At 40.5% G+C, this 13,825-nt stretch overlaps 1 protein-coding gene across 1 annotated transcript in view; it reads right to left on the bottom strand.

Moving 5' to 3' along the window:
• Window positions 1-5,732, bottom strand: part of plekhh1 (pleckstrin homology domain containing, family H (with MyTH4 domain) member 1) — a 37,016-nt gene extending 31,284 nt beyond the window's left edge. The window contains exon 1 of the mRNA XM_032547671.1: window positions 5,500-5,732. The gene's annotated coding sequence lies outside the window, so the exon portion shown is untranslated. The remainder of the gene's footprint in view (window positions 1-5,499) is intronic.
• Window positions 5,733-13,825: the final 8,093 nt, after the last annotated feature.

Raw genomic sequence — 13,825 nt, 5'->3', positions numbered from 1 at the left:
TAATTTAGTTCTGAACACGAGGCACAGCTAGTTCCGAGATGGTATTTCTGTGTTCAGTCCAGCTCCTGTTTTCATTTACACCACAAGATGATTAAAAAAAAAGCGATTAAACATCTAAAGGAGCTCGTTGCTGACCGCATTTCCCATGATTCACAGAGGAAGCGTGAGCAAAAAGCAACCCCTAATGATGAGTCAGAAGTGACACGACTTAAACGAAAGCTTCCTCTACCTCTCTGTGTCAGAGACACGTGTAACTGAAATGAAACATGCACACACATACATGTTGGTTGCACAGAAACAGATTGCAGCGGCCTGCATCCCCCTTTCTTTTCCTCCATCTTTTCTCTACATGCCCACACACACTGAACAAAACCTCAGCGGGGAGACGCTGTGAGTGGGGGAGCTGGAGTTCCCAGGCCTGCATACCCACCACAAAGCAGGTCAGAGCTCTGCTTTTTAGCCCAATTACCTACTAACCCAATCCCCCTACCCCCTCCCCAGTCACCCACCCACAACTCCCAGTCCATGCAATCCCTTCTTAATTACAAGGAAGGAGCGAAACAGGATCCTACGCTGCACAATAGTGCCTTTCTGCATGACAGTCCCATCACAGCTAGAGGCTGGAGCCGTCAGCTTGCCTCTGCAGAGAAAAGAGGAAAGAATGTGCGACAACGAATGGGCAGAACGCCAAAAGCGGAAAAAACGGTGCATTCAAGTTTTTTTTTTTTTTTTTTTTTTTTACCAAATCCTGACTTGGCTGTTGACCGGTTTGTATGTTCATTTGCAAAATAATAAAAGCAGGGTGAAGATGTCGGAAGGTGAGCTGTGAAAAAAATAGGTGAGGATGGCCCAGCTTGAGAGAAAAATCAAAGCACAGCCAGACTGCGTCAGTAAGAGAGCAGACGTTCAAAGTCCAGCAGCTATAAGTGCACCGCGTTGCTCCCCTACAATTAGCGTGCTCATAAATGCAGACCCAGCAGGCAGATTACAGAAGTCATGCTTGCAGAGGTTTCACCAGGCGACCGCTGTGCCCAGGCCGGACAAGTCAAGGTCCAACTACCAGCGTCTCTTCCTCTGTCCAGGACAAACTTAGAGGTCTGTGCTCTGAGCAAAGTCGAGTGGAAGAGGTGGGGGGAAAGCCAGCCAGAAACCCTTTTTTTGGTCAAACTGTGTGGAGAGCAGCGTCAGAGCAGAAACAGATGTAAACAAGCCATTTGCGCTGCCATGCTAGCTCTCTCTCAAGCAAGATCCTCCATTACTTCAGGAAAGGCTAAAGTTGTAAAGCGCCAAAAGAACACTGAAGTAGCACAATAGTGCTACTTCAGAAGGCACTATTGTGCAACAGAAGGTTGTTCCAAAAGACTTGCAATTATTTCAAATGTTGACATGCTGCAGGCAAAAAATTAAAAACGCATTTCATTTGAATTTCACATTTTCTTACGACGTACAATTCTTTGTTTTCTTTTTTGCATATAAATATCTGAAAAGTGTCATGTGCATTTGTATTCAGCCCCGTCTGAGTCGGCACTTTGCAGAACGACCTTCCACTGCAATTAAAGCGACAAATCTTTAGGATGTCTGTCTCCACCAGCTTTCAACAATCTAGAGCACAGGTGTCAAACTCCGGTCCTCAAGGGCCGCTGTCCTGCAGTTTTTAAATGTGCCACAGGTACAAAACGCCGGAATGAAATGGCTTAATTACCTCCTCCTTGTGTAGATCAGTTCTCCAGAGCCTTGCTAATGACCTAATTATTCTATTCAGGTGTGGTGCAGCAGAGGCACATCTAAAAGTTGCAGGACAGCGGCCCTCGAGGACTGGAGTTTGAGACCCCTGATCTAGAGAGTGGGTTCAGACTTTGACTGCACCAGCTTAATTTACAGTGAGATTAAAATACACATATGTGGATTATTACATGCGTGTCCTCTGAAAGAAGGCGGGCAACACTGGATTTTATTCATGGGTTTCAGTGTAAAAGGAGCTGCCTACAAATGCACACCTCACCTTTCTTTTTATTTCTAAGGCTGTTTTCATACCGGACAATGCGGGAGACTTGGTTTGATTAGGGACCAAATTGCAACATTTGTTACATTTTCAGCTGGTGTGGTTTGCTTTCACACTGCACTGTGTAAAATGATCTAAACCATTTTAAAAATTTGTTCCCCCTCCCCGCCTCTGGCGGCACTGCAGCAAGAACCACCGGAAGAAACATTACGAAAACATCCATAGAAGACACGAGCGCATGTTTCTTCTTCACAAATGCAGATGGAGTAGCGTCAGGTTTTAGCGATTGTAGTATTTAACTTTTGGTTTTGGATTGTCGAAAGGCTGTCAGTTTGATATTTATGGCATGTGTCTGTGCTGAAAGCATTCAATTCTGTATATCTTCATGTTTGAGCCACCCAAAAAAGTAAAAAAAGAGAAGATGACGGCTTGAACTTTTGAGTCCGTCTCCACATTTAACAACTCGATGACCTTGTGAGCTGCTCCGCTTTAAACTGCTTGCAGGATCTTGCAGACGGTCCCAGCCAGAGCAAACACTGGGAAAAGTGGGTCGAGTATTTAGAAATGCCACCAGAGTAATCCCGACAGGATGCTTTCAATGACTGCTATAAAGGTCTGCTGCTTTCCACTGACATATAATTCATCAGAGAGTGATAGCATATCCATCCAGGACGCAGATGGTTATAGAATCATTTCTATGGGATCGTGTGGGATGTTTTCTTCTGGCATGACCCGCCAGATTAAAGAGAAATGCAGTACACGTACGAGTCCGGACCGAAGTAAGCAAGTTCTTCCATTTTTTTTTATTTTAAGCATCAGACTTTCAAACACATACACACTACACAGCCAATCGTAAATCTTCTCTTTGGAGCACAGACACACACACACAAGGAGACATAGAGAAACAGATTGGAGACAGACACGTGTGCATCGGCACTCACACAGGCAGAGGCATACACTGCTGAGCATGCAGCTGCGGTGATGTAAGTGATTAGGTGGTTCAGTGATATCATTCCCAGCAGACATTTTCAATCTCCGCCGCTGCCGTCTCTTCTGTCGGGGACCGAATTGGCACCTCCTAGGTTTTTCGGAAAATGAGAATGACTCCGGTTAAGGCGGAGAGTTGAGCGCGGATCTGGGTCAGTCGCTGCAGGTTTGTGTCAGCGTGGCAGATCCCTGTGTGTGTGTGTGTGTGTTTGTGGGTGTGTGTGTGTGTGTGTGTGTGTGTGTACGCTATGGGTGACACAGACAAATGATCTGAGCAGATCCGAGTACGAGGGCTTCAGACGTTGCCCCTCGGTCCCTACATCGTTGTGGTTCTTACCAGTTGACTGAGCTAGTCTTGCATTTTGGTTTAAATTTGTTGCAAAGCCGTAGTGCGCGCTCACATGTACGGTGCAAAAAGATTTCAAATCCCGCGTCATTGTTTCCCAACCTTTTGACCCCCAACATATGCAAAACAGCTTTAAGTCAGCGCAAGTGAAGAAGTGATTAAAATGAAAGTAAAACTGAACAAAGAGCACAATAAATGTCAGTCCCAGAGGTCAGCCTGCCTCATGGCACATCCTCCCTGCTTTTACCCTCTTATCGCTCTTGCCATTGCCTCTGCATCACCTCTCTTCTTTTCCCTCCTTGCACTCCTTTCCTCTCCTCCTGCAGCGCCTTTCCCACCCTCCTCTCTTCCCTCCGCTGCCTCTCCTCCTCCAAGCCACCGCCAGGCGAGCAATCCTGCATCTCTCTCTCTCTCTCCGACTAGTTCAGGTTAATGACAGACCTCAACAAAAAAACTGACCACACTCATTATCAGTCTCAGACTTAAACACAGGGTCCTGACATTCCTCTCCTCTGAGGTGTAAACATCTACCTCTGCAAGCTCTCCTGCCCCTCTGTGTTCAGGTCGTGGATTTCTGACTAACCCTGCAGGGCATGGAGGCAGGACTAGTTTTTCTGCAGGAAAAAAATGGGGTAACAAATGTAAACAAATAATAATAAAAAAAATAGGTTATTGGAGTATGGATGTGTTTTTTTAAGTGCCCTGAAGAGAAAAAAAAAGACTGCAAATTTTTATTGTTAATATTTAAGTTAATAACATCACAAGAGGTTTTTGAAACATTCCACTGCAAATGCAGAGAATCTACTAAAATTTAGAATTGTACAGGTTTTAAATACACATCACATAAGATGCATCTAACTGGGAAATGTCTAGAAGCAGTAGGACGCGTTTTAGTCTCGTCTGAAATTGATTATTGAAAGGAGTGATTAATCCCTGTCAGTTCTGCAGGCCTTCATCTCACCTTCTAGTTATCAACATGTAAGAAATATGATCTCATTCAGAAATCTACTGCCTCAAAAACATGTATACATGATTCGTGCTAAATCTCCCGTTAAACCAACCAGCCCGCTAAGTGGAGGTGATGCGCCTTTACCCTGATTTAACCAAATGGCAACAAAAAGACGCAGTAGACGATGATGAATACGTTTCTGGCGTGTTCTTCTTAAACTCGGAAGTCTGGTTTTCCCAGGTTCCCAAAGGAAAACACGAAAATGAGCCCCAAAAGGTCAGAATCCTGACATGCCTCCCACACATATAGGATAGTGAAAGTTTCAATTATTAACTAATTCTTAGAAGTTCTGATGGAATGTACCGTATTAACCCAATGACATCCATAACACTGTGTACTTCTATTTGCAAACATGTCTTTCTTAATGGTTTGAATAAACAGAATGGAGAGAAGTACATTTTTAGTTGCTTATATGATCACCTCGTATTGTCAGTACCTAAACAACAAAAAAGACATACTGGATTTCCAACTTTTACCTACAAATATACATAAAACCACCATTTCCAACAGAAATCAATGCACCAAGACGCCTTGTGTGATGTCACACGGAATGTGCGTTTCTTTATGGGAGCTGGATTTTTTTGTTGATTAAATAATGACTTACTTTAAAAAAACAAAACAAAAAAAAACAGACAAATACATAACCTGACCATTGCATGTAGTTCTATAAGTGGAAAACTACATATAAAGCTTACTTGATTCATTCTACAAGAAGGTCTAGCTTTTAGCTTTAAACCCTGAAACTGCTTATGTCACATCTTCTTTATCGGTCTAGAAATCTTCTATTTATGCCAATTCTGCTCCCTATTTTACTCCACAAAGTAACTGAAGCTTTAATTATCTTTATAGCTACTCCGAAGGGCACAATGTGGTCAAATTCTCCACGAAAACGGCCACAAGCAACAGGTGTGCGCACCGCTATAGCTCCAATATAGCAGCAACCATAAACTGTCGGTCAGCAAGAATGAAAAAAAAAAAGAAAGAAAAAAGTTCAGCCAGACATCTCTCAAAATACACAGCTGTGCTGGCGTCTTTTGTCCAGACGAGCCTCCCGAGGCTAAGTTAACAGTCTCCTCTGCTAACAGGAGCGAGGATAGTGACAGTCAGGGAGCTCCGTACATTTGACAACGGAACCGCTCGCGGCGGTAGCTTTACCTTGTGACTCTGCTGTCTGTCTCCTCTTCTCTCGGGTCTCTTCCTCGGCGATTCGTCGCAGTTCGGCTCATAACCTGCCCTCCGCTCTGCCGTCTTCCCCTCCTCTCCACTCATTCATCTCATTTATTCGCGTTTTCATATGAGCTCTGTGGCCGGGCAGTCCCGTCACTGCTGCCGCTGCGCTTCGCCTGCTTTTGAACTCTCCGGTGAAACTCACTCATGGCTCCATTCAACAGACTCATCCCATTTTCCTTTAAAGGGCCGAAAGAGGGATCAGATTTCTCCAAGAGTCAGGCCCCCTCTTGTGTGCGCAGGAGCTGCTCGGGATATTGCATAGATTGGATTTTAAAGGGTTTGTTGAGGTGAAGATTAGATTTTTAAATGCTGACCTACTATCTGCATAACTACTCCAAAGTTTTTTTAAAAAAAGAAAAGAAAAATGCTCAATAATTTAGTACATTGATTTTTATAACTGCCTAACCTTGCAGACAGTAGCTGCGTTTCCTTTAACCATAGTTACGTAAATTGAAATTACCAAAAATAAATTAGCTTAATGGAAACACGCCAATTTCAAGAAAATAATTGAAATAGACCCTTTTCACAGTGACGTCAGACAATGGCCGCCATAACTCAAAACTGGGTATCTTTACTTCCGGTGTGATTTTGCCTTGGGAACCAAGCTGAAAACTTCCCGCATTCTCATAATCTTAAGGATATAATAAAAGGTAAGTTTAATAATAACAGCATTTAAGTGTTAGATAGCTGTTACTAATCATTGTAAATTCACCATTCTCTATCTGTGTATAAAATAAACAGCCTCCGATCGGAGAGTAAACCACCTAGCAGCAGCTTTAGCCACATTTAGGAAAAATATACTCTCTGTCAGCGCTGTAACGTTTAGAGGTTCACTTTCTGTGTTTTATAAAACAGTGTTTACGTGCTAGATAACCGTTATAAGTCATTGTCAATTTACCATTCTCCAACTGTATTCAAAGGAACCAGCCTCTGATCATGAGTAAACCAGCTAGCAGCAGCTTTAGCCACAGTTAGGAAAGATATACACGGCCGCCTGTCAGCGCTGTAACGTTAGAGGTTCACTTTTTTATTACTTTTTTATAAGTTTAGAAAAAACAAGACAAAAGCCACAAATAACAGTTGGGCTTGACGATATTTCTGTTTTTCCAGCAACAAAATGCGCATCTCCATGCACTGTTCATGTTTCTGTCACTGCTAACTGTCACAGAGTCTCTCCCAAAGACGCAAAGAAGGAATAAAAATAAATACACAAGAAAATATTAATGTGCAATGATTTGGATAAATAACTTTAATCTGATTACTGGATTTGAAATACGAACTCGTTAGATTATTCGTTACCGAAAAAGTGGTCCGATTAAAGGCATTACAAAGCAGCGGCGGCACCGGACATCTCTGCTTATAACAAACAAATCCCTATTTTATGGGATGAGTGGCAACTCCAGTCTATAATTTAATAATCTGATCAAGATTAGAGCCTAAAACGTTATAGTTCAAAAACAGTAAAAAGTTCTGGTTAAGGAACAGTTATGTCACGTAGTTAGCTAGCTAACAAAATTCACTAATGCTAAGCTAACGGTTACGCAAAACAAAAATACCTACCTTCATAGTCAAACAGGTATTGTTCGGTGAAGAATTTGTAGCCTTTGTCTAATTTAGATTTTTTTGTCAGAGAGAACTGGTTTGCAAATCGTGATATATCTTCAAATCTTATTTTAGGCAAATGTTTTAGAGACTGTGTAAACTCCATGCTCCGGTGATCTGTCTGATCAACATATGCTGTCAGATTTATACATCTCTCTCTCTCTCTCTCTCTCTCTCTCTATATATATATATATATATATATATATATATATATATATGACATATATATATATATATGAAATAGACAACTTTATCATTACTTACTATGTACACCGGAACTAAGGATACACAGCTTCGAGCCAAAACGGAAGTTGTGTGACGTCATGTGAAAAGGGTCTATTATATATTTCGCAGAACTGCAACACAATTTTTGCGTCACACGAGCCACGTGACCAACAACCGGATGTTACTACCGGCGAAAACCAAGAAAAGGGTGACAGGAAGTAGTCTTTGTTGTGATTTGTTTTGTTTGTTTTTTCTTTCTTTTCTGACAATGTGCAGCTGACTCCACCCGAGTGCTCACAGCACAGCATAGTTCATAAAGACTTGTGTGTCAGTTGAATTTAATCGCCAATTACAACTTCCCCAAAATGCTGCATACATAGCGGCTCCCAAACATAAGGGACCTGTCACTCCATCTGCTGATTAACACACTGGTGCCATGAATGAATTATGTACATAATCAATTCTTTACATCCGGGATAATGATTTTTAATCATTTGAACAAGCCTATTCACAGGTAATTTAAATTTTCTTTCTTATTTAATAGAAACGCCACAATGGGGAAATTGTATTATTTTTTGTCAATATTAGTAGAACATAGACCAAAATTTGCTCAGATTTCTCATGGAAACGCAGCTAATGTGCACCGCAGTCCAACATTGGTCAGTGGTTTATTTGGTAGGGGTCTTATGGGCATCATTCTGTAAGGGGATGGCACAAACACATAGGGTAGAACTTTGTTCCACTGGGGCAGAATGAAAAGGTTGAAATAGCTGAAAGTGTCACCTTCAACTTCAAGAAGTAGTTCTTTCTATTCACTTGAGGCTTCAGTTTTTGTTTGTTTTGTATTTATACTACATTGCTTTAAGATATTTTTTTTTCTTCTCCACCAGATGAACGTGAAATAGCCTGCACAAATATTTTTCGCTAAGAGTAGCGCGAGTATTGCCTCGGGTTGGAAATTAAGAATGGCAAGACCACCAACTAATAACACCAAAAAGTTCCAACTTCTTTAGTTTCAAGGTAGTCTAATTACAGATTGTGTTTGTTTGTTGCAAAGGTTTGCAGGGCAGACTTTACTGGGATAATATGTTGTTAAACTCACATGTGGAACTTCGCAACTGTAATGAATCATTATCTGGGTAGTAAAGGAGTTGCGGGGGGAGTCTTTTTGGGCGGGCTAAGACTATTTACTTGAGATCCCAGCCTGCTCTGGTCCCCACAGCGGTGGCTCCCGCTTTGCTGAAACCTCTCAAGGATTCCTTAAAATGTTAGATACAGAGAGGAGTCATACTTTGTAATGGTGTGACACACCCTGCTGGCCCACTGACTGTAAAAGTTAATACTGCTCGATTTTTGCAGCTGTGTTCATTTAAAGTGGCCAGAGATTTGAGTCGCACACTAAGAACAAAACCTATTTAAGAGATGAGGATTTTCTGGTCAGTCCCAGTTAGCACTACCCCCTTTGAATTTTTCACCTTTACATCTATGAACATAGATTTTTGTATGCATTTCAAACATATTTGTACACATGGATATTTAATATGCATTTTAAGAGCAAAAAAACAACAACAAAAAAAAAACAAATTCAAGTTTAAATATTTCTCTATTTAAAGAAAATTTACAAGAAACAGAAACATTAAATATAGGGGACCTAATTCAAACATCAGACTGTTCCCCTGCCTAAAGGAACCTCAGACTGAAGATTTCTTGGCCTCCAAGTCACTTAAACTAGCTCTTTTAAATACCAGATCTCTCTGTGCTAAAGCTCTATTAATTAATGATTTCATCACTGAGCATAATATTGATGTTATGTTTCTGACAGAAACATGGTTGAATGATAATAATGAATCGATCGTACTAATTGAATCTGCGCCTCCTAACTACAATTTCTTCAGTGAGAATAGAAAACACAAAAAAGGAGGAGGCGTGGCTTCAATACTTAAGAATACCATAAATTGTAGTAAAATCTCTTTGGGTCACTTCACCTCTTTTGAGTATCTTGGAATTGAGGTTAAAGGCCACAAACGAACTTTGACTGTAACTTTATACAAAACTCCAACTTTTGTGGAAAATTTCTTTACTGACTTGAATGAACTTCTATCTCTCATATGTGTTGATTATGATTGTTTAATAATTGTTGGTGATTTCAACATTCATGTTGACAACCCCCAAGACAGAGGGGCAAAAAAGCTCGCTAATATTTTAGAGACTTTTGGTCTAACACAACATGTCAAACAAGCAACACACACTCAAGGACACACACTGGACCTGGTTATCAGTAAGGGTGTGAATATTTCCAATGTCTCTGTAACTGATGTCGCCCTGTCGGATCACTTCGCTGTTATCTTTGAAAGTTCTTTATCTTTTAACCCACTTGGACAAACAGCAACCATCACAAAACGTTCTCTCACTGAAAACACAGCAGAAACTTTTAATCAAATCTACTCTTCTTCCTCACCCTTAAGCTGTAATGATGTAGATAAGTTGGTAAATGATTTTCAGTCTAAAGTCTCAGATATTATTGATTCCATTGCCCCAATTAAAATGAAGGTTGTGTCTGGTAAAAAGAAATCTCCATGGAGAAATGCACAAACAGTTAGATCTGCAAGACAACTCTGCCGCAGGGCAGAACGAAAATGGCGTAAAACTCAACTCCACGTTCATTGTGACATCTATAAAGAAAGACTACGTAACTATCATTTAACACTAAAACATGCAAGAGAGGCTTTCTTTGCAGATGTCATAAACAAAAACATTAACAACGCTCGGGCTTTATTTGCAACAGTTGACAGAATCACAAACCCTCCTGTGACGTTACCGCCTGAATTCCAATGTATTGCCGCCTGCAACCAGTTTTCCAGCTTCTTTTCAGAGAAAATTCAAAAAATCAGAGGATTAATCTGTACATCCACTATAAAGTCAGTACCAATGCTGTGCCCAAACAAAACAAATACAGGAAAAATGACCCAATTTCAACTACTTAATTATAAAACCCTACAGGAAATTATAAGTCAAATAAGCTCCAGTTCCTGCTGTCTGGATGTTTTACCCACACATTTCTTTAAGAAAGTCCTACCTGTTATTGCTGCTGATCTGATCCAAATAGTAAACTCATCGCTCTCGTCAGGCGTTTTCCCCCAGGCTCTGAAAACAGCAGTAATCAAACCACTTATAAAAAAGAACAATCTGGACAAATCACTAATGCAGAATTACAGGCCGATCTCCAACCTCCCATTCATCAGCAAAGTTATTGAAAAAGCTGTGTGTAAACAATTAACTAGCTTCCTAACGATAACCAACCTCTTTGACTCCTTCCAGTCTGGTTTTCGTGCTCACCACAGCACAGAGACCGCCCTGGTAAAAGTGTTCAATGACATCCATATAAATACGGACTGTGGCAGAACCACAGTGCTGGTTCTGTTGGATCTCAGTGCAGCTTTTGACACTGTTGACCATGACATATTACTGAATCGACTGGAGAGTTGGGTCGGACTCTCCGGTCCAGTGCTTAACTGGTTTGAATCCTACATAAAGAACAGGGATTTCTTTGTTTCAATTGAAAACTTTTCATCAAAGAGGTCAAAGGTCACATGTGGGGTACCCCAAGGTTCAATCCTAGGACCCCTTTTATTCAATATTTATATGCTCCCACTAGCTCAGGTTATAACAGGAAATAATATTAGCTACCATAACTATGCAGATGACACACAGCTCTACATTACGATGTCACCAGGTGACTCAGAGCCCATCCAATCACTGAACAGATGCTTAGAACAGATAAATGTGTGGATGTGCCAAAACTTTCTCCAGCTGAACAGAAACAAAACTGAAGTTATTATTTTTGGACCTAAAGAGGAACGATCTAGAGTCAATGCACAGCTTCAGTTATTACAACTGAAAACCAGAGATCAGGCCCAAAACCTGGGAGTAGTGATGGACTCTGACCTGAACCTCCAGAGCCACATAAAGACAGTTACAAAGTCGGCCTTCTATCACCTGAAGAACATTTCCAGGATTAAAGGACTAATGTCTCAGCCAGATCTAGAGAAACTCGTCCATGCGTTCATCTTCAGTCGTATTGATTATTGCAACAGCGTCTTCACAGGTCTGTCCAACAAATCAATCAAACAGCTGCAGCTGATCCAGAATGCTGCTGCTCGCGTTCTCACTAAAACCAGGAAGATAGAGCACATAACACCAGTTCTAAAGTCCCTCCACTGGCTCCCTGTAGCTCAAAGAATAGACTTTAAAATACTGTTGTTAGTTTATAAATCACTGAACGGCTTAGCACCACAATACATTAAAGATCTGCTGTTGTTGTATCAACCTTCCAGACCTCTCAGGTCTTCCGGTTCTGGTCTGCTCTGCATCCCCAGAACCAGAACCAAACGAGGAGAAGCAGCTTTCAGCATCTATGCACCACGAATTTGGAACAAACTTCCAGAAAACTGTAAAACAGCTGAAACACTGACTTCTTTTAAATCTCAACTGAAAACCCACCTGTTTAGAATTGTATTTGAAATGTAATCAATTACAAATTTATTGATGTAACTTGACTTAATGATTGATTCTATATTGCTTTGTGATTCTGTGTTTGTTATGATGTAAAGCACTTTGAAATGCCTTGCTGCTGAAATGTGCTATACAAATAAAATTTGATTGATTGATTGATTGATTTCTAATGGGGTCATAAAATCAACATCAGCAACCCAAATAATCCATAAACAAAAACTCAAATGTGTCCACAGATGAAGGTTTGATTGTAGAACTGCAAGGACAAAGCAAATAAGTATTGAACACATCTACAGAAAACTAGAAACTAAAGAACAAAAATCTAAATAACTTCAGATTTAAAGTTATTTATATTCATCAAAGAAGTTTACTTTTGATAAGAACTAAGTCAGATCTCTCAAAAATAGCTTTTCCCCTTACTCCTCTGATATCATGAAAATGTATCTTTGGTGAGTAAAGAAATGAATCTCAAACTAACATTTGTTAAGTGACTAAAACTAGTATCAAAGAAATTAGGATAAAGTACATGATTTACCACTTGATACCGTTTTATTTTGTAATGAATTAATCTTAATATAGTTTATAAAATAGTTTAAATAACGGATTTTAATAAATTTCCGAGTTTTATTTAAAGAGCTTAAATGTGTGTGCACCCATAAATACAATTTCTGTTATGTGTTCTCTGGAGTATTTGAGATTTTTCTGGATTTTTCTATTATAGTAGATCACCCTAAAGGTCTATTTCACACTGAATTCATGTAATCAAGACTGAATGAAAAAGGCGAATAAAATGTAGCTATATAAAATAAACTATTTTTTTAGACAATTAGTTTTGGGAATGTACTTCCGCTTAGTGTTCAGAACTAAAAATGTCGAAATGATGCCCAGTTGCCAGAATTGTCCATCTCTGGCCGACTGAGAGTCTGCACCATATTGCTTACTCTGATTCCCTCTTATTCAAAAATTAAAATTGTTACACTGCAAGTTTTTCAAGCTAATATAACGTGCCGCCTTGCTTAGGCAGACGGTTTGGTTTTGGTGCCTCAGTGGGCTTTCTGGGAGAATCTGTTTCATGCACGGTATTTAATTAGCATCTGGAAAGTTCTTTGTCCCCGTCTGTACTGATGTGGTTCTTAATCCCTCTTCAAAACTCTTTAAAAAAAAAAAAAGAAAGAAAAGAAAAGCAAGTATTCCACTGACTTCAGTGGGAGGGATTCTCTCCAGAGCAGTGAGGCACTGATGATATGTACGCACCACTGTGTGTGAAGCTCTGTAGTTTCTGATATGATTAACTGCACCTTCCTGGGGGAAACATTTCCAGGAGAAAGGAGGTTCCAGTAGGGAATTCAGCTTTATAGCTGGCCGGGCTGAAGTCTCTGCCTTGTGTTGCACAATAAGTCAGTGCCTCAGTGCTCTCAGTCAAAACAACTGCTGTCAGGGCCTACAGGGTTTACATGACTGCTTTCCCCCCCAGCACAGCGGCCGTGGCGCAGCACGGCAGGACCGGTTGCATCGGGTGTTTGCAGATTAGTGTGTGTTCTTGCACCTATTTAGCCTCCAGAGGTATGTGATGACCTGGGCTGCAGCCAGGTCACAGAGCAACACAGCTAACACGTTTATATTGCATCTGATTTTAGATTATAGGGAGCATGGATTTTAATAGTATGAAAACGTTAAACACGAGGTTTGAAGGCGCCTTATGTGGGCAAACACAAATTTCCTTTGTGAAGTAGAGAACTGCATTTTCTCCTGTGCTTACCCCACGGGTTTTCTGTCCGATTTAGTTCTGGAGACTAAATCTGGAAGACTTTTAGATAAGATTTAGATTTATACATATGCTGCAGGTTATTATTTTTGTTAAAATTCCTAACAGTTTTCCATTTTACCGGCAGAGGCCACTAGATTTTTACTT

Source organism: Xiphophorus hellerii, chromosome 19 (genome assembly GCF_003331165.1).
Source record: "Xiphophorus hellerii strain 12219 chromosome 19, Xiphophorus_hellerii-4.1, whole genome shotgun sequence".
Lineage (NCBI taxonomy): Eukaryota > Metazoa > Chordata > Actinopteri > Cyprinodontiformes > Poeciliidae > Xiphophorus > Xiphophorus hellerii.
Note: the sequence above shows the minus strand (reverse complement) of the source record. Positions and strands in the feature narration are given on the sequence as shown.